At 34.9% G+C, this 21,337-nt stretch overlaps 1 long non-coding RNA gene across 1 annotated transcript; it reads right to left on the reverse strand.

The window, feature by feature from the left end:
* Positions 1 to 124: 124 nt before the first annotated feature.
* LOC103789362 (uncharacterized) lies at positions 125 to 21,090 on the reverse strand. The gene is made up of 4 exons (XR_008477871.2): positions 20,316 to 21,090; positions 9,521 to 9,630; positions 2,479 to 2,831; positions 125 to 1,290 (listed from the first exon to the last, which is right to left on the reverse strand). It is a non-coding gene; the product is annotated as an uncharacterized LOC103789362 (long non-coding RNA).
* Positions 21,091 to 21,337: the final 247 nt, after the last annotated feature.

Here is a 21,337-nt window from a genome sequence, read left to right on the forward strand (position 1 = left end):
TTTAATATGAGTCAACATTTTTGTTTAATCACATAAACATGTAAATACATATATTCAATGTGTGTGTTAAAGTTACACTAGTTATTAAATACTAATTATTTTTATATAATCTTTGAGTGCTAGGGTCTATTTGGCATTTATTCCAAATATACAAAAACTGAAAATATAAATTCAGCTCACCAGATCAATTCTAAACTAAATACAGAAAACATCATAATCTTCAGGTGCAACTTTTTTTTTTTCTTACACTGCTCTTAAAGTATCACATTTCAGCTAAACTTTCCTCAGGTAATATGGTAACAAAAATCTCTCACAAGTTTTTTATTCTTTTGTTAATAATTAATGCTCATAAAATTATGTATGAAATATAAAGATCCTGTCACAGCCCAATAGGTTCTTCCTGTCCACTGCACAATAAAAGTCAATGAACTGAGACAGCAGGTATTGCAGCAGAGAAATAGTTTAATAATTGCAGGGCAGCTATGTAAGCAGACCAGGAGATATTTCTCAAACCCACCTCTCTGAAAATTTCGAGGCTAGAGGTTTTTAAGAATCGTTTGGCAGGGAACTAGGGGATAGGCAATGTTGATTGTTTGGGTTAAAATGAAATTATAGGAGTGTTGAAACTGTCTTCATGTACTGAGTCAGCTCCTAGGTTGGGGTCACAGAACTAGTTGAGCGAGTTTGCTGGTATAGGTCACCAGTCCAGGTGGCATCAGCTGGTCCACCAGAATGCAGGTTCTGAAAAATATCTCAAACATCAATCTTAGCTTTCACAATAGTGATGTTGTCTACAGGCGCAACTGGGAAAGTTACAAATCTTGGGGCCACTGGCTACATGACTCCTGGGTAGTAAGCAATTCCAAAAAAGCAAGTTAGAAAGCAATGACTAGTTATTGTTTAGCTATGCCTAAGTCTTAGCAGAATTCAGTCCACTACTATAATTCTAACTTTGTCTTTCATTAATTTTACAAAGGCAGTTTCTATCCCTGAACAAGGCGGGAAGGTTAGTTTCAGGAAGGAACTATTATTATTCTACTCTTTAAGGTTAAAGAAAAAAATATATAAACTAAATTCCTCCTGTAGTTAGCTTGGCCTACATACAGAAATAAGCAAAGACAGTTACCTTGTGAAGTTAGAAGCAAGATGGAGTCAATTATGTCAGATTTCTCTCATTGTCATAATTTTGCAAAGATGGCTTCAATCCTTTACCAGCAAACTATGTTTAAGTCCATTTGGTCTCCCACTGAGTAAAACTTAAACTTTCATTTTCTAAACATCATTAAGACACTTGAGAAGTTTGAAAAATAAAGTTGAAGTCAGTTACATAATTGTAATTTGAGAAAAAAATATTGTTTAAACCAATAAACAAACAAAAGAAAAATAGAAGCTAGAAATGAAATATTTTAAGAAGGAATGAGGGTACTATCTTAATTTGCTCATATACTATTTATATATATAATCCTTTTTATATTCCTATACCACTGGAAATCACCTCAATTTCCTCTTTACTTGTGGCTCATTATATATAACAGCACTTCCCAATAGTAATAAAATACAAACTACATATATAATATATATAATTATATATTATCCAGTAACCATATGGAAAAAAGAGGTGAAGTTAATTTTAACAGTATAGAATTTAACTCAATATATTCAAAATATACCTTGATTATAAAATCAATATAAAATTTGATTAATGGGGTATTTTATAATCTTTGTTTTATAGTATGTCTTCTAACTCCATGGTCTATTTTATATTTAGAGCACATTTTAATTTTGGCAAACCCATTTCAAGTACTGAAGAGCCACATTTGGCTAGTGGCTTCCATAATAGACAATGCTGTTTTAAGTTGTAACAGGATTCCATTACAAGAGCATATTATATACAAAATATTACTTATGTCTCTTTAGCTTTATATTCTACATGGGTTAGAAACTTTCTCCCAATAATCTACAGAAGTTCTAGCCTCTACTAAAAATGTATACTCTGTATATAAGGGTAAATTTACTATAGACAAATTTGACTAAAATTTGATTTTATAATTTATATTTTCCAAACCCAACAACTTGCCATTTTTTAAAAAATTTAACACATATGTCTTAAAAGGGAGTCTTTGAAATAAAATTTTTTCATTTAAAAATATCGATTTAATTATTTTCACATGGTATTCACTGTGGTTTTTGCTAGTATTTTTTTTGAAGAGTTTAGGAAGTAGTATATTTGAGTGAGTATTTTCATACAAAATATAAACATATGTGCTATTAAAATACAAATGATATAATAGTTATGATGGTGGTGATGGTTATGAGTTGCAGGAATATGAATTGAAGAAGGCCTCAGGAAAAGCTACGAGGAAGTAACAGTTCACATAGACCTTGAAGGAAAAATTAAGCATCTATAGGCAAAATAATGAAAAGTTTCTTATAGCTAGTAAAGAATCATATTTTTGGCAATAATTATTGTACACTTACCAGAGGGTCTTTTATATTAGTTTATTTGGTTTAGTCCTCAATAAAGCTCTCCTAGGTGAATTATGATGTTTGTCTCTATGTTTGAAGTGAGAAAACTGCAACAGAGTGAGTAATGATCCCACGGGTCACATCTAGTAAAAAGCACCTGGCAGAAAACTAGACGGAATTACTCCAGAGACCACAGTCCTGGCACTACTGTGGGACTGCTGGGAGGGCTTTCACGAATAAGAAATGGCTTGTGCTGACATGTTGACATGCAGCATTCATTAGCATCATATCCTTCTAAGTAAATCTGAAGCCAGCTCTGTCCTTTTGTAGTCATTTGAGTTGGTTACCAGTTAAGAAAAGAAGACCTGCAGAATAAAAGTTACAGTTGGCACCTCAAAGAGAAAAAATTTCTTTGTAAGCAGTTTGTAACTAAACCATGAAAGTGGAAGAAGCTCACCTGCATGGTAGGTATAGATTTAAAGGGGAAAAGGATACTGCCTCAAAGATGCAGGCAGTAGGGAAGTTACAATCATAATAATCATAAACAGAGCTGATGTCAGAAATGTAGAAGAATAATAGAAAGTGAATACAATCACAGAAGATAAAAGTTTGGAAAGCTGGATAGAGTCTGTGGAAATGCTCTTATGGGACTGCTGTGTGTGAAGTGTTAGATGAGTGAGATCATCTGAAAATGATAATACAGGTGGCAGAAGTAAAGACATGAGAATCTAGGAGTTTAAATTAGTTCGTTGTAATCATAGAGAAACATGTTAGCTAGGGAAGCATCAAGAATTTCAAGTCTCCAACAGGAAGAGCTAACTATCCTAAATATATATGCCCCCAACACAGGAGCACCCAGATACATAAAGCAAGTTCTTAATGACCTAAAACGAGATTTAGACTCCCACACAATAATAGTGGGTGACTTCAATACTCCACCATCAATATTAGACAGATCAACGAGACAGAAAATTAACAAGGATATCCAGGACGTGAATGCAGAGCTGGACCAAGTGGATTTAATAGACATATACAGAATACTCCACCCCAAATCCAGGGAACATACATTTTTCTCAGCACCACATTGCACTTACTCTAAAATTGATGACATCATTGGAAGCAAATCACTCCTCAGCAAATGCAAAAGAACAGAAACAATACCAAACAGTCTATCAGGCCACAGTGCAAACAGACTAGAACTCAGATCAAGAAACACCCTCAAATCCACACAACCACTTGGAAACTGAACAACTTGCTTCTGAATGTTGACTAAATAAACAATGAAATGAAGGCAGAAATAATGATGTTCTTCGAAACCAACCAGAATGAAGACACAACTTACCAGAATATCTGGGACACCTTTAAAGCAGTATCGAGAGGGAAATTTATAGCAACAAATGCCCGTCAGAGAAGAGAGGAAAGATCTAAAATTGACACCCTACCATCAAAATTGAAAGAACTAGAGGAGCAAGATTAAAAAAAAAAACTCAAAAGCTAGTGGAAGACAAGAGATAACTAAGATTAGAGCAGAACTGAAAGAGATAGAGACACAAAAACCCTTCAAAAAATCAATAAATCCAGGAGCAGGTTTTTTGAAAAGATCAACAAAATAGACAGACCACTATCCAGATTAATAAAAAAGAAAAGGGGGAAGAATCAAATAGGTACAATAAAAAACGATAAAGGGGATATCACCACTGATTTCACAGAAAGACAAACTACCATCAGAGATTACTACAAACAGGTCTACTCACATAAACCAGTAAACCAGGAAGAAATGGATAAATTCCTAGATACTTGTACTCTACCAAAATTAAACCAGGAGGAAGCTGAACCCCTGAATAGACCAATAACAAGGGCTAAAGTAGAGGCAGCAATCAATAGCCTACCAAAAAAAGTCCAGGTCCAGACGGGTTCACAGCCCAATTCTACCAGATGTACAAAGAGGAGCTGGTTCCATTCCTTCTGAAACTGTATCAAACAATACAAAAGGAGGAAATCTTCCCTAATTCATTTTATGAGACCAACATCATCCTGATACTAAAACCAGGCAGAGACTCAACTAAAAAAGAAAACTTCAGGCCAATATCCATGATGAACAGCGACGCAAAAATCTTCAATAAAATGCAAACAGATTCCAACAGCACATCAAGAAGCTTATCCATCATGACCAAGTAGGCTTCATCCCAGGGATACAAGGCTGGTTCAACATATGCAAACCCATAAATGTAATCCATCACATAAACGGAACCAAAGACAAAAACTACATGATTATCTCAATAGATGCAGAGAAGGCTTCTGATAAAATTCATCAGCCCTTCATGCTAAAACCTCTCAATAAAAAAGGTATTGATGGAATGTATCATAAAATGATAAAGCTATATATGACAAACCTACAGCCAATATCATACTGAATGAGCAAAAACTGAAAGCATTCCCTTTGAAATCAGGCACTAGACAAGGATGCCCTCTCTTAACACTCCTATTCAACATAGTATTGGAAGTTCTAGCCAGAGCAATGAGGCAAGAAAAAGAAATAAAGCGTATTCGATTAGGAAAGGAGGAAGTCAAATTGTCTGTATTTGCAGACAACATGAATATATATCTAGAAGACCCCATCATCTCAGCCCAAAATCTTCTCAAACTTCAGCAAAGTCTCAGGATACAAAATTAATGTGCAAAAATCACAAGCATTCCTATATACCAATAACAGACAAACAGATAGCCAAATCAAGAGCAAACATCCATTCACAATTGCTACAAAGAGAATACAATACCTAGGAATACAACTAACAAAGGATGTGAAGGACCTCTTCAAGAAAAACTACAAACCACTGCTCAACAAAAAAAGAGAGGACACAAACAGATGGAGAAACATTCCATGCTCATAGTTAGGAAGAATCAGTATCGTGAAAATGGCCAAACTGCCCAAAGTAATCTACAGATTCAATGCTATCCCCATCAAGCTATCAATGACCTTCTTCACAGACCTGGAAAAAAACCACTTTAAACTTCATATGGAATCACAAGAGACCCCGCATAGCCAAGACAATCCTAAGCAAAAAGAACAAAGCCGGAGGTATCACACTGCCAGACTTCAAACTATACTATAAGGCTACAGTAATCAAAACAGCATGGTACTGGTACCAAAACAGAGACATAGACTAATGCAACAGAACAGAGACCCCAGAAGAAACACGACACATCTACAATCATCTGATCTTTGACAAACCCAGTAAAAACAAGCAATGGGGAAAGGACTCCATGTTTAATAAATAGTGTTGGGAAAACTGGCTAGCAATATGCAGAAAGCAGAAACTGGACCCCTACATGTCACCTTACACTAAAATTAACTTCAGATGGATCAAAGATTTAAACATAAAACCGAATACCATAAAAACACGAGAAGAAAATGTAGGCAAAATCATCCAGGACATAGGCATAGGCAAAGACTTCATGAACAAAACACCAAAAGCAATAGCAATAAAAGCCAGGATAGACAAAAGAGATCTAATTAAACTCCAGAGCTTCGATACAGCAAAAGAAACGATCATTAGAGTGAAGTGGCAACCAACAGAATGGGAAAAAATTTTTGCAATCTACCCATCTGACAAAGGGCTAATATCCAGAATCTACAAAGAACTAAAACAGATATACAAGTAAAAAAACAAACAACCCCATTCAAAAGTGAGTGAAGGATATGAACAGACACTTTTCAAAAGAGGACATATATGATGCCAACAAACATGAAAAAATGCTCATCATCACTGGTCATTAGAGAAATGCAAATCAAAACCACAGTGAGATATTATCTCATGCCAGTTAGAATGGCAATCATTAAAAAATTGGGAGACAACAGATGCTGGAGAGGATGTGGAGAAACAGGAACACTCTTACACAGTTGGTGGGAGTGTAAATTAGTTCAATCATTGTGTAAGACAGTGGGGCAATTTCTCAAGGATCTAAAAATAGAAATTCCATTTGACCCAGCAATCCCACTATTGGGTATATACCCAAAGAACTATAAATTGTTCTACTATAAAGACACATGCACACATATGTTCATTGCAGCCCTGTGTACAATAGCAAAGACCTGGAACCAACCCAAATGCCCAGCAATGATAGACCGGACAACGAAAATGTGGTACATATACACCATAGAATACTACGCAGTCATAAAAAATGATGAGTTCATGTCCTTTGTAGGGGCTTGGATGAATCTGGAAACCATCATTCTCAGCAAACTGACCCAAGAACAGAAAGCCAAGCACTGTATGTTTTCACTCATATGTGGGTGTTGAACAACAAGACCACATGAACTCAGGGAGAGAAGCATCACACACAGGGGACAGTTGGGGGGGTAGGGGAGAGACAATGGGGGGTGGGAAGGGAGGGGAGGGTGGGGAGGGATAACATGGGGAGAAATGACAGATATAGTATGCACCTAAAGTAAAATAAATAAATAATTTTTTTAAAAAAAGAATTTCAAGTCACTGCTAAGATATAGTTTAGAGTTTTCTTATTTTTCTCCTCAAGTTTTTTTTTTGCCAGCTGCCTGTATCATTGGATCAATGAGGCAAGGACATTGATAACAGTGACAAGCGGGTAACTGAAGTTATTAATCATGGAATCTATCTTTTATAGGAAGAAATTGAACTTAAAAGGAAATCAATGGAAAATGTACTACTGGTTTTGATTTGGACAAAAGCCCACTAGACCAATTATGAAGAGAAAAAAAACATCACTTTAACTTCCTTTGGAAGTATTATCTATGAAAAATGTTTAGAGAAAAAAGAAAATAAGAAAGGAAAAATCTTAAGTTCCCAAGATATAAATACTTTATATATATAAAAAAACAAAAGTTTTACAAGTTTATATAAAAAAATGATCTGGAATAAACTTTTCCAACACTATTATGATGATGTTTTCTTTCAAAAGACAAATGATCTGTCTATAGTGCAAAAACAATTTTGACTTTGGGCATACAAGAACTCTTGGTGGACATGTATTTCAAAGGTAATGCTTTTTGAAAGAAGTTGCCCTATTTCATTAACAAAACCTAATAGTTGCTCAAAAGATTTTTATCCTTCACTATTACTAATTTCATTTGCTTAGTGAAGTATGTTATAAACTAATAGCTTATAGCTTTTCTCAAACGATATGTATGAAATTTATCAGCACTTTACTTCCAGTCACTGGTCAAGCTGATACGGCTTTTATCCTTGCAGTCCTGACATTAATTGCAAGAGCGATTTTGTATAAATCCACAAAAAGTAAGTGCTTCTCAAATATGTTCAGTAGTTTAATTACTACTATATAAAGTAAAGGGCTTATTATACATAGGGTGAATTTTCATTAAAAAGTAATTGGAGAACCACTCACATATAAAGACACTTAATTTCTCTCTCAAAAAAGTTTCAAGAGATGAAAATGCCATTTGGAAGACTGGAATAGTAAAACTTAACCCTTGTGAACCCATTTTATAAATCGGTGTTCATACTTTATTTTAGCTTTCAGACAAGCCATGCATTCAAACATTTATTTATTTATTTCTACAAAAATGCATGAAATCTAATTACATTACATTGTAATTGAATGAGAAGGGAGCTACAGAGAGTGAGAAACTTCTGCGGCACTTAATATGCTCTAGAATACTTTTGAACCTAAGGGTCATTCCTTAATAGGGCAAAAATTGAGGAAAACCCTACATAAATATTTATAATCTTGCATTTTTCATGCAGTAGATTTGATTCACTGTACTGATTTGGGTACTTCTTTCATTGCTCTTTTATATTTTGAATTGTTATTCAGACATTACTGAAGGAGGAGTCATGGTAAAATAAAGATCTAAATGGGAAAATCAGGGCACAGGTAAATAATCCACATGGGAAAGTTATCAACACAACCTTCAGAATGCATGTTTCATTTAATTACAGAAAACACATTGTTTTTATGCGTGATAGATTTATTCTCCAAGAAGACCCTGAGATGAAGAACTGATGACAAGTAGACCAGTAGTTTCCTTGGTAGGTGATCCCAGGAATGGAAAGACATCTACCAACCACCTACCACCAAGAGACCCTGCAGCTTGATTACACTGGGAATTCTGGGTAACAGGAGAGCTCAGCCTTGGAATGATCCTTAATGAGTGGTGAGGAAACTGGGGTTTGAATCTTACCAGATCCCCATCTTTCTTTAATTGAAGGTGATTTCTCGAAATAAATTTCTATTACTTTTTGTTTATCATGTATTCAGGCCCAGCATATTCCCTTAGCAAAAAGAATCATCAGCCCAACTGGCAGGTGGTTTCCATGGAGCCTCCAGTTATGACAATGAGTGCTGAGGCCCTGTGAGCCTAAATGGTCTGCTGCAGCCCACCCCTTGTACTGCTCAGATCCATTTATGACACACACTAAGTCTAATATCTTCTGTCTTTGTATTTGTGACTGGTCACAGTTCCTTAAACCCAATGACAACAATGACAAAACAATGATTTGTATTGGAGTGAATAGCTGGTTCTAACAGAGTATCATTGCTAGTTATCATCTTCTTGTATACCAGCCATTCTGCTTCTTTTCCCACTGCCAGCATTCATGTTCAAGTAGCTAGCTTACAATCCATAGCTTCCTATCCTTCCCAGGGTTACTCCATTCATGTGTACAAGACCCAAGCACAGAGCTGGCTAAAGACAGAGGCTGGATGACACACCCAACCCAAGTCATTCTAGCCGTGTGGTTGTTCAGTTGCTCCACCGGGGTGGATGTTGCTCCACTAGGGTGGAACAAATGGGAAAACCAAATATCCACACATCAGTGTCAACTCCCATGGGTCCAGTCGTATGCCTCTTGCCCTATCTTCTTTGTCTCTACTTTTCCAACCTTGCTTTCTTATATCTGATTCCACCAGGCAGAGCAATTTACCACTGACCAAAGCTGTGCATATGTTTGCTGCAAGCCATTTCCCCTTCTACACCAAGTAGATTACAGTGTGTTGATTTCCAATCTCTGCCCTCTATAGAATTTTCCCTTTACTTCTTTCTTCTAGAGATACTTACGTGCTGGGCCTTTTTGCAGAAGTAACCCATTTTCCACTCATGCCAACCTATTGATCTCATTCGTCTGTGAACTGTGTTTCTTCCTTCCTTATCATCCAGTTGTGGTAGTCCTGCAAAAAAGAAATTATACATGAGCTACAAAATGGCTGTGCAATGTGGTAGGTGACACCTGTTGCAGGCAAAGGCCAAATGTATTTACACATTCATTTTGCCTTTCAAACCTATTTGAATGAATTCCCAATTTACTCTTTCTATCACATGATAAATTGCCTCTGTGCCTACCCAATATTATACATCTGTAGATTTGACTTTACAAAATGACCTGTCAAGATGGGCAGCTCTATTTGCATAGCCACATGAAAAACATGCTCAGAAACCGCTGTTTGATGCCACCAAAGCTAGAGGCTGTTTTTGAATAGTGAACAGTCTCAGAACTGTAGGTCCACACTGGCTCTTCTACTGGGGCTTGCCAGAGAGTCCATACAGCATCCTTATCTCTCCCAGATACCTCCAGCATCATGGGATTTGCCAGTGCACCTGTTAGAAAATAGCCAGTCTGCTTTTCTACAGTCTGAACCTGTTGAAGAACTCTCTTAGGATAAAGCTTACTCAGAGGAGTATTCTCAAGCATTACATAGATACTATCCCTTTTGGGAGAAAATTTAAAAAAAAAACAACTCTCAAACTCTGCTTTCCTCTCCTCTTACACCACCACAATTATTAACACAGAAGAAAACTTCTGTGACCAAATGTATTGGGGGTTTTCCACATACAGCAAGAAATGGACATCAGCTACATGTCCTCCAATTCAATTCCAACACTGTCTACCTGGAGATAGTGTCAGATCCCACAGGGTGAGGCTCAGTCCCACAAGACATCCCGCTCCTTCCCCACAGTCATAAGGCTGCAGGAACTTACAATCCACTGGCTTCAAGTTGAGGTTTTTACAACACCCTCTTTGGGTATGTTTAATTTCCTAGAGCAGCTCACAGATCTCAGGAAAATAGTTACACTTACTGGTTTATTATGACATATATTTGATAGAATAGAAATAAACATCCAGATGAAGAGATACATATGGTGAGAACTGGAAGGGTCTCAAGTGCAGGAGCTTCAATCCCCATGGAGTTGGGGAATGCCACCCCCCCGCCCCAGCACGTGGATGGGTGAGTTCTTCTTCACCTGTCAGCCTTCATGTGTTCAGCTATCTGTAAGCTATAAACAGGGATAGAAAGATGGATAGAAAGATACATACATACATAATTAAGATAGATGATAGAGAGAGAGAGAGAGAGATAAATACAGATATCTCAACATCACAGGCTTCAAAGTCCAAAGACGTGTTACAAACTGGTGTACCTCAGGAGTCCTTGGTTTTCAGTCTGGCCTTGTTTCCCAAAACAATAAATAAATCATTCTGCTTTTGACAGTTATTTACTGCTTTCTTTGAAATTCTAACATTTCAATTAATATTTGGAAGTCCAATTCCATTGAAAAATCTCCTGTTGGTAAACCTGGCCTATGGAGAATAGATCTCTCCAGGTTTCACAACAATGACTATGCTCCCATACAAGAGAATTCCCAATACTTTATGGAGTAGGCATATTCTAGGTACTTGAAGAATGTAATTATCTAAAGCATTCTCTTACATAACAGAATATATCTACCTTAACATGCCTTAGTCTCTGAGTATTGTCAGCCCTTCCTCAGTACTCTTTTATGGCAATTCCAGCACCTGCATCTCATTTACCAGAGAATTTCTTCCCAAGCTTTAAGGAACTACCTTAGCAATGTATCAATACAATCTCCAGATTTCCTTGATGATAAGATATATTTTATGTAATACCCAACTTCAATAAATCCCTTATCAAATTTTATATTTATCTTTACCCCTGAACAAGCACACTCCAGATCCAATTCTGGGATTTCAGTACCTGCTGATCATAACAATTAGAACCTATAGTTAAATGTTGGTGAATGCTTTTCTCCTGGAGCGGGTATAGTAATTCTGCTGATGGATCACCTGACCTTATGTTCCAGACAAAATGTAAAGAAAGGAGGATCCTATCTTGGATGAAACTTTTGCATGGTTCACAGGTAAGCAACACTACTCACTACTAAACAAAGGGAGCACTTATAAATTATGGAATAATCTTGGCATAAAATGTTATCAAGCACAGCAACCCTGATGTATCCATCTCAGATGTCAAGGTGTAAACCACTTATATACAAAGTCTTGTGCTAAATACTTCACAGGTACCTTTGTCACTCAGAAAATGAATGGTACAGAACGCTCTAGGAATTGCCAAAGTTCACACACTAACAATTGAAGAATTAAAAGAGTATCAATTCTAATTTGTCTATAATTGAGCACTAGTGTTTATATGCTCATTTGAGTCTATTACATACTCATCAGAATATATAAAAGTTAACTCTACAGCTATTAAGCATACATTTGTAACCCCACCAAAAAACAGTTGAGTTTGTAAATATATTGCATCATAAATAAATATTTATTTAATACTTTTTATGTAATGCTCTTTATATCCAGGAACTACATCTTGAAGATGCTATAATTTTTGTATTGTTATTTGACCAGAACCCATAGGTTTACAGAAAACAAAATCAAAATATTTAGGGATCCTTGAATTCTTTTCTGTCATAAGATTCAGCTATTTATAAATCCCTAGACCTAATTTCTTTGTCCAAGAAATGTTATCATCATCAAATTTTTGATAATTTCTGGTTTCCAAATAAACTTTATTAAACACAAATTAAGTAAGGAGGCTAGATAAAACATAAAAACATTGTTTTTACTCCTTATGTAAATTGCTCTAGTACTGATGTTTCTGTCAACATTTTAAGACTTATCCTCAGAAAAAGGAACAAAGATACTTAATAAACTGTAAATTTAAGGGCACTTACTGTGAACAAATATGAGTTTTAAAAAAACAAAAGATATGACTTACTAAAACCACATGTGCAATAAAAGCTACATCTCGTATTCTCTAGGGTAATAAATATTTTTATAAAAGCAGCATAGCTCACTTACTCATAGCTAAATTATTTACTTGTTCCCATTTATTTGAAGAACCTATGTATTCCTGCTTCTGTGAATGGATTTTACCTAAACTACCCCCAGATCTCAACTGGAATAATTCTATTGCCAGTGTCAGAGCGACAGAGGGGAAAATTCACACATTTATCATTCTGTGTGTTTCTTGTAACACCTCCAATGATGCATGACAATTCCAATGCTCAAAAACAATTACAATGAGAAACTATGTGGGAAAAATTATTTAAGTGCAATTCCTAGGAGACAGAGCAACCTGAGATGATGCATCGGGAGATCAGAGCAGAGTAGTGTACTTGAGGGAGAAACTTTGTCTTTGTGTAAGTAAGCTCTGTTACAGGCTCACGAGGACTTGCTACCAATCACAGTTTAAGCAACATACACAAGACCTGTTAAATACTAAGTTTGGAATAACAAAGTTTCTTAGAGCTTTGAACATTTTATGTAGAAATCACAAATTTCAAGACTGAACTAAGCGCCTCTCTGCAACAGTTGGGACTATCATTGCTCCATTAATGCAACCACCCAGTTCTTTTTTTTGCAACACAACAGAATTGCTTCTTCATATCAGTATGCATAAACACTAAAGCTCCATGCACCCCGATTTTACCAATATGAAACAATATTTTAATAATTTAATGAAATATCAGAGTAGAAGCATTTGCAAATTATAAAACTTTTGAACAAAATTCTTGCTTTTATATTCTTCTTGACTTTTACAATACAAGTGACTTTAAATGATAAAGTTATACTTTTCTTTTGGAAGTAGCTCAATTATGCAGAGAATACACACACACACACACAAACACACACACACACATCTCAGGCATCCATGGATTTTTAGATTTGTAAAAATCCTTATATTTTAGTTACAGGTAACCATCCATATCTTATAATGAAAATTCTCTCTTCTAAAATGTAAAACATGTACTAGCCTTCTGGCTGGGAAGATTTATGAAAATCTGTGATCCAAGGAGACAGAGACATTATTTATGCAATATCATTAAATAATTAATAATTCAAAAGACTGAATATTCCATTTTACCTGGATGTTTATTTCATTTCTGATAACACAATCCCAGCTACACTCATGCTCAAAATCTATTTATACTTTTCAATTATCAACTTCTAAACCCTTTCAAACAAAAAAATTCACGTTAATGAAAAATAAATTCAAGTCCCTAGAATTGTTTCTATGCATACTACAAATTGAATTAAACATTTTTATAATTAAAATATTTTTAAAAACTTTAGAAAAACACGGAAACAGAGAATGAATAGTATTTGTTATATTTGGGATAACATACAATCTGGCATATTTTAAAATCATTTTTAAAGGGGCTATATACTGAATCCTATCATTACTTATAATAATGTGATAATTTTCACATCTGCCATTATTCTTTTTTAAAAAAGGTCATTTTAATAGATATTAAATGGTATATAATATACATACAATAATCTGTTATGTAGATGTGCAAAGCACTATGCATTTTCCTGGATATTTGGTTTGTTTTAACATTTGAGTTGTTTTCATATTTTTTTCCGTTGACAAGCAACACTGCTCTGGACACTGTTGTGCAATTCTCTTCATTCATACATTTGCCAGTTTCCATTGAATGTTTAAATTTGATTTCTGGATCCTGGAATATGTGTGTGCTCTATTTTATAAATCAATGCCAAATGTTACTCTAACTTGTTATATAACCACCAGGAATAACAAAGCCTGCCTTGCTGGTTCAAATCCTCATCAATAGTTAGTATTTTCAATTCTTCAAATTTTTGTTCACTTTTGAGTTTAAAATAATACTTTATTGTGGTCTTAATTTGAATTTTACTGATTTCTGGTTTTGAAATTCTTTATCATAGGTTTGTCTTTTCTTCCTCTTCTTTGAATGTCTGGTTCATATCTTTTGCTTATTTTTTATTACATCTTTTGCCCATTGCTTTTCTTTTCTTTTCTTTTCTTTTTTTGAGACGGAGTTTCGCTCTTGTTACCCAGGCTGGAGTGCAATGGCGCAATCTCTGCTCACTGCAACCTCCACCTCCTGGGTTCAGGCAATTCTCCTGCCTCAGCCTCCTGAGTAGCTGGGATTACAGGCACGCACCACCATGCCCAGCTAATTTTTTGTATTTTTTTTAGTAGAGACGGGGTTTCACCATGTTGACCAGGATGGTCTCGATTTCTTGACCTCGTGATCCACCCGCCTCGGCCTCCCCAGTAGGTGGGACTATAGGTGCAAGCCACCATGCCTGGCTAATTTTGATATTTTTTTCATGGAAATGGGTTTTTGCCATGTTGCCCAGGCTAGTCTCCAACTCCCGGGTTCAAGCGATCCTCTCCCCTTGACCTCATAAAGTGCTGGGATTACAGATGTGAGTCACCATGACTGGCAATTTATGGTACTTTTGATAAACAGAAATTTCTCATTTTAATATGATGTAACATTACGTCCTGGATTTTTTTGTGCTTTTTATATTTTATTTAATAAGTCAATTAGTCTCCTATGTTATGTAGAAATCCTCACCCATTCTTTTTGAAATTTAAAAAATTTGGTTCCATGTTTAATATCTCTATCCACCTGGAATTATTTTTGTATTTGGCATACAGTAAGAATATAATTATTATTTGTTGCCATATGGACTAACTAACTCTGTGATTCCTTGATCATCCTTCCTTTCCCTTCGACTTCCATTGCTACCTCAGTCAAACATCAATTTGCCTCATGTGGGTAAGCATTTGGACATGCTACTCGAGATTTTCCTTTACTCTATTTGTAAATGACTATATCAATATCACAATATGTTAATTGCTATGGCTTTAAGATAACTCTCTAACTTGTTGGAAAAGTCCTGTCATTTTTTTTATCCTTCTTAAACATTGTCTTAGCTATTTTATAATTTCTTTCTTCCATATAAATGGTACAAGCACCACCATTTTCTACAGAAGAAAAAAAAAAAACTTCATTGGTATATTGAATGGAAATGCATTGAATTTAGAAATTAATTTGGAGACAATTGACCTCTCCATGCCATTGCATATTAAGATCTATTTGTATGTGTTAATAAAGTTATACAGTGTTCACTATATGTTTTTGTTTGTACAACTAGTATCCTATTGACATTATATTACATTTTACATATTGTGAATGGTTTCTAGGACTTTGAAAATCTTCTAATTGTCTTTTATGTTCTATTATTTCACCAATATATTTCTAAGTGTGGATTTCTATTAGTCTTACTTTGAAATTTTTAAAAAGTATTTGTTTGTTTGCTTTTTTCATATTAACTTGAAAAATATACCGTAATCTATATTTGAAAATATTAACACCTGAAATGTTTTGAGATCCTCTGCTTTTATGCTAGCCCTTAATTTGAGTGGCAAACTTCCTTAGTATGTAATACTACTTGGCCTTAATATGTTGAGCCTTCTAGTAGAATTATTTACAAGATATTTTTAAGACCTAGGATGAATTACCTATATTCTTCCAAAGAGGATTTACATTTGTTTCTGACAGCCATCTAAGACCACTGTAAACTCTGCTAATATGTATTTGCCTCAAATTCACGTAAGGGCTCATAGGTGAGGTTTACTTGTAGTGTCATACTCAGTACTAGGATAACTTGCTTCTTCGTTCCCTGGAGGTGGTGGATGGGCTGTATTTACTCCTGGTTCTAAAGAAGATATAGCTCTCAGATTAGTAGGTGTAGAGAGAAGGTCTCATAACAAACCTTCACCATGCACAAGTGCTGAGATTTCTCATTCATAGTCCTTGCCTCCAGTGAAAACATAAAAACACCAACAATAGTTAGCAGACCTGACAAGTCTAGCTTTTAGCTAGGATTAAGCGTGATGGCTTCTTATTGCTTCTTTGCTATTTTGTTTGTTTTATGTTTTTAAGAACACTTACCAACAGTTCAATCACCATTTTTAGCTGTTTTCAGTGAAAGAGTTGGTGAATAACCTGATCAACCATATTACTAGAAGGAGATTTCTTGGAAGCCTATTAAATATTGAAAAACTTGTACAGCCATAAGAACCACAGGCCTGAAATTTTACTACCTCTAAACCCAGTCTCTGAGGCCCTTCAACAGTCTAGTCTGGGGCTGTTAAACCTCAAAGCTCCCAAAGAAAATCTGTATATTCAGAAATTTGTATTTAGAAATTTATAGTCAAAACTAAAAATATGACATGTAAAGTTGCAAGTGATATAGTTGTACAAAAATTTCAAAAGACAGGAAAGGGGTTGCCCCAGTGTTTACAGACAGAAGTGTATTCTGAAAACGTCATGATTTCCACTCTGCAAAAGTGTAAATTCAATTTAAAAGATTTACCTCAACTGACATCTTATTTTTTAAATTTTTTCAGCAACTTCATAGAGGTATGTATGATACACAAAAACACAGCATGTGTTTAATACATACTTTTTATGTGGACATCTATGAAATTATTACTGTAATTAAGGTAAAAGTTCCTTTGCATCTCTTAATAGTGTGTGTGGTAATAACATTTAACATGAGAGATCTCTACTCTCTTAACAAATTTTTAAGTTCACAATTCAGTATATGTTGTACAGCAGATCTTTTAAAATCACATCATTTTTAATCTGAAATACAATCTCCAAAGCATCTAGAGTATAATATCTCTATCAGTGGGATTGGAAAATATTCACGTGCACGTTGGTAAAAATGCATGTACAATACCAATAAAATAGATGTGCTGAGTACATGAAAGACAAAATAAAACTTCCCAGGGTATTTTTCAAACCACCTGGGAAATAAGTGATAGTTGTGTCAAGCACAAGAATGCAGCATAAAACATACATCTCTTGACCAAGAGTATAAACTATTTTCAAGCTAGAAACTTCAAAATATCTACTTCCCAGCCAGAAAAAAGCTACATAGCAATTTAATAATTAAGTATATCATATCTTGAGCTATATTAGGAAAGAAACTGCTTTGCAAAATATCATCTGATTAGCTATTCAAAAGCTATCCAAACTTTATTTTCTATCATCTCACTGGCTGCCTGACTTCATGAAAATGGAAATGGCTGCACCCAGGGAATGGTTCATTGTGGAATAATTACATAATGTTGGCTTAGTATTAAATTGTGAGATCATGATCACACTCAAAGAAAGGGCTCAGAAAATGCATTAAAAACTGTTGGAGTTTTTAAAAATAAAATAGAGTATCTGGGGCTATCTTGGGTAGAGAAAATTTAATTTCACAAAAAGGTACTTGGAAGTATTTTTGTTGGCCAGCCAGGGTGGCTGACACCTGTAATCTCAGCACTTTGGGAGGCCGAGGCAGACAGATCACAAGATCAGGAGATGGAGACCAGCCTGGCCAACATGGAGAAACCCTGTCTCTACTAAAAATACAAAAATTAGCTGGGTGTGGTGACACATGCCTGTAGTCCTAGCTACTCAGGAGGCTGAGGCAGAAGAAATGCTTGAACCCAGGAGACAGAGGTTGCAGTGAGCCCAGATCGTACCACTGCACTCCAGCCTGGCCACAGAGCAAGAGTCTGTCTCAAAAAAAATAAAAAATAGTATTATCTGTTAAACAAAAGTATTCAAGTATTCAGTCTATTTAGCTACTTCAGAATGCCAAACCATTTTCCTCCTATTTTTCAGTCTGTTTATTCTATAATATGCTGAATTCTCGTTTAGCAACTCCCTTTATAGTAACAATTAATAACATTGAATCACTGACTTATTCATTGGTTTTATCTCTGCCTTGATTAATGCCATGTTAAAAGTCTAATGAAGAATGATACATTTCCTAACAAATATTACAAAATGTTATCTGTTAAAATATTTACAACTGTTCAGATGTAAACCTTTTTAAATCAGAAATTTACAATATTGATTTAAAATAATAATGATTTAAAATAAATAATTACTATTTATTTTGTGGGTAAATGTGATTGAAGACACTAATAAAAGGGCACTATCAATAATAAAAATGATTTAAAACAGCATATGTGATAAAAATATTAGTGGATACTAATATTTATTATGTCATAGCCTATAGATCTTAGTGCATCTTATGCCATGAAACTGATATTTTGGCTACTTTCACATGTCTAAATATATAATCACTGAATATGTATGTTCAGGGCTAGCCATGCTAGACAGTGATCAAAACTGGAGTATCAGGAGTGTTAGAACTGATAATAAAACTTTTTTTTTATCCTCTCCAATCTAAGAAGAAGATCAAAGGATGGGGAATAAAGCAGTAATTGCCAGATATAGGGTGTTTCACTAGGAACCATGCTGGCAGCTGAAACCTAAAAGGAAGTATGTTTCAAAGTCGAATGACATAATGGATTTAATGAGAGGTTTTGGCGAAGGTAGGGGATTTGACTCAGTTCTGTAGGCGGCCTCAGATTACTCCCAGCCCACTGCTCCATACAGAACTTGGCAAATACTCAGTACCATTCAAATATAAATGTTATTAAGAAAAAGACCATGGTGGAAACTACACAAATTCAACCAAAGAAATGGATAATATGATTTTTACAAATCTTCATCATTTCAGAAATTGTACAGACAACAGTCTTTAAAAAATATGGAGTAGAAGGAGATATTTAAGGCTACAGAGAAGAGATTATAAAGCAAACAAAGGAGGCTTTTTAAAACCAAGAATACACTGAAAGGCAAAATAAAAACATTCCAGGTATAAAAGTCATCGTCAAAGCATCAAAATAAAAAAAAAATGTAGTTAATCTGGCATAAAGTAGAAGGCTTGAGAAAGCTATTGTACTAGTCTGTTTTCACAGTGCTGATAAAACATAGCCAAGACTGGGTAGCTTGTAAGAAAAAGAGGTTTAATGGATTCACAGTTCCATGAGACTGGAGAGGTCTCACAATCATGGTGGAAGGCGAAAGTCACGTCTTACATGGTGGCAGGCAAGAGAGAAGGAGAGCCAAGCAAAAAGGAAACCCTTTATTAAACCATCAGATCCTATGAGACTTATTCACTACCATGAGAACAGTATGGAGGAAACTGCCCCCATGATTTAATTATCTCCCACTGGGTCCCTCCCACAACACATGGGAATTATGGGAATTACAATTCAAGATGAGATTTGGGTGGGGACACAGCCAAATTGTACCAGCTGTACAGACACATGGAGAATAAAGAAGATTAAAATGCAATTTGCATAATACATATGACAAAGGTGATATAACACACATATATTATTGTTCATGGAAACAAGAATGGAACAAATAAGTCTGAAAAGTATTAAAATATAAGAGAGATCAACATTCAAATTTAAAGAAAATCTTTATAAATTAGGCTAGCAACAATTTTAGTATCTTCTTACATCAACTGTTTTCCTTTTAAACTCTGGTTTGGAGGTACATATGAAGGTTTGCTAAAAAGGTAAACTCATGTCATGGGCGTTTATTGTACAGATAATTTCATCACACAGGTATTCAGCTCAATACCCAACAGTTATCTTTTCTGCTCCTCTCCCTCTTCTCACCCTCCACCTTCAAGTAGTCCCCAGTATCTGTTGTTCCCTTATTTGTGTTCATAAGTTATTTTCATTTAGCTCCCACTTTTAAGTCAGAATATGCAATATTTGGTTTTCTATTCCTGTGTTAATTTGCAAAGAATAACAGCCTCCAGCTCCATCCATGTTCCTACAAAAGACCTAATCTCCTTCTTTTTTTTATGGCTGCATAGTTTTCCATGGTGTGTACATACCATATTTTCTTTATCCAATCTGTCATTGATGGGCATTTAGGTTGACTCCATGTCTTTGCTGTTTCAAATCATGCTGCAATGAATTCATATGCATGTGTAATTATGGTAGAATGATTTATATTCCTCTGAGTATATACTGGTAATGGGATTGCTGGGTCAAATGGGAGTTCTGCTTTCAGCATTTTGAGGAATCATCATACTGCTTTCCATAATGTTTGAACTAATTTACACTATCATCAACAGTAATTGCAATGAGATACCATCTCATACCAGTCAGGATGGCTGTTACTAAAAAGACAGAAAAAAAAAGCAGATGCTGTGAGTTTGCAGAGAAAAGAAAATACCAACATCAAGTGTTTGAAAATTGTCAGATACACAATTATAGTTTGGTAGTAGTAAGCCAGTAAAACTAAGTTACAGGAAATTTGACATATGTAGTAAAAATTATAATATTCAAGTCCTATGTCTCAGCAATACTATTAAATACATCAAGTACTTATCCTAAAGCAATTAGCTCAGAGAAGCATAAAGTTACACCTTAAACTATTCTTACTATAACACTGTTTATAATAGAGAAACAGAATAAACAGCTTAGATATCTATTCACATAAAAGTACTATAGAGTAGTTACAGGTATGCTACCAGTGCTATATGGTTCAATATACATGGTATAAATGGATTGAGCTCAAAACACAAGTTAATAACTTTTTTAAATGGAGGATAGGTATAATAACATGGCATATATATACACTTTTAAAAAGACATACAAACCCAATCAGAAACCAATACCAAGTATGATTTCTATAAGCATATAGACTATACACAATAGTATAAAAATGAAATATGCATAGGAAATGTATCATAAAGACTGACTCTAAATAAAGGAAGAGGAGGAATGGTTACATTATGTTCAAAAGACAACAAAATTATTTCTAACATTCTAATTTATTAAAGAATTATAATATTCATACAGCACATTAAATGATTTTAAAGAGATTATTTAGACAAATGCACATGCAGGC

The sequence above is a fragment of the Callithrix jacchus genome, chromosome 19 (genome assembly GCF_049354715.1).
Source record: "Callithrix jacchus isolate 240 chromosome 19, calJac240_pri, whole genome shotgun sequence".
Lineage (NCBI taxonomy): Eukaryota > Metazoa > Chordata > Mammalia > Primates > Cebidae > Callithrix > Callithrix jacchus.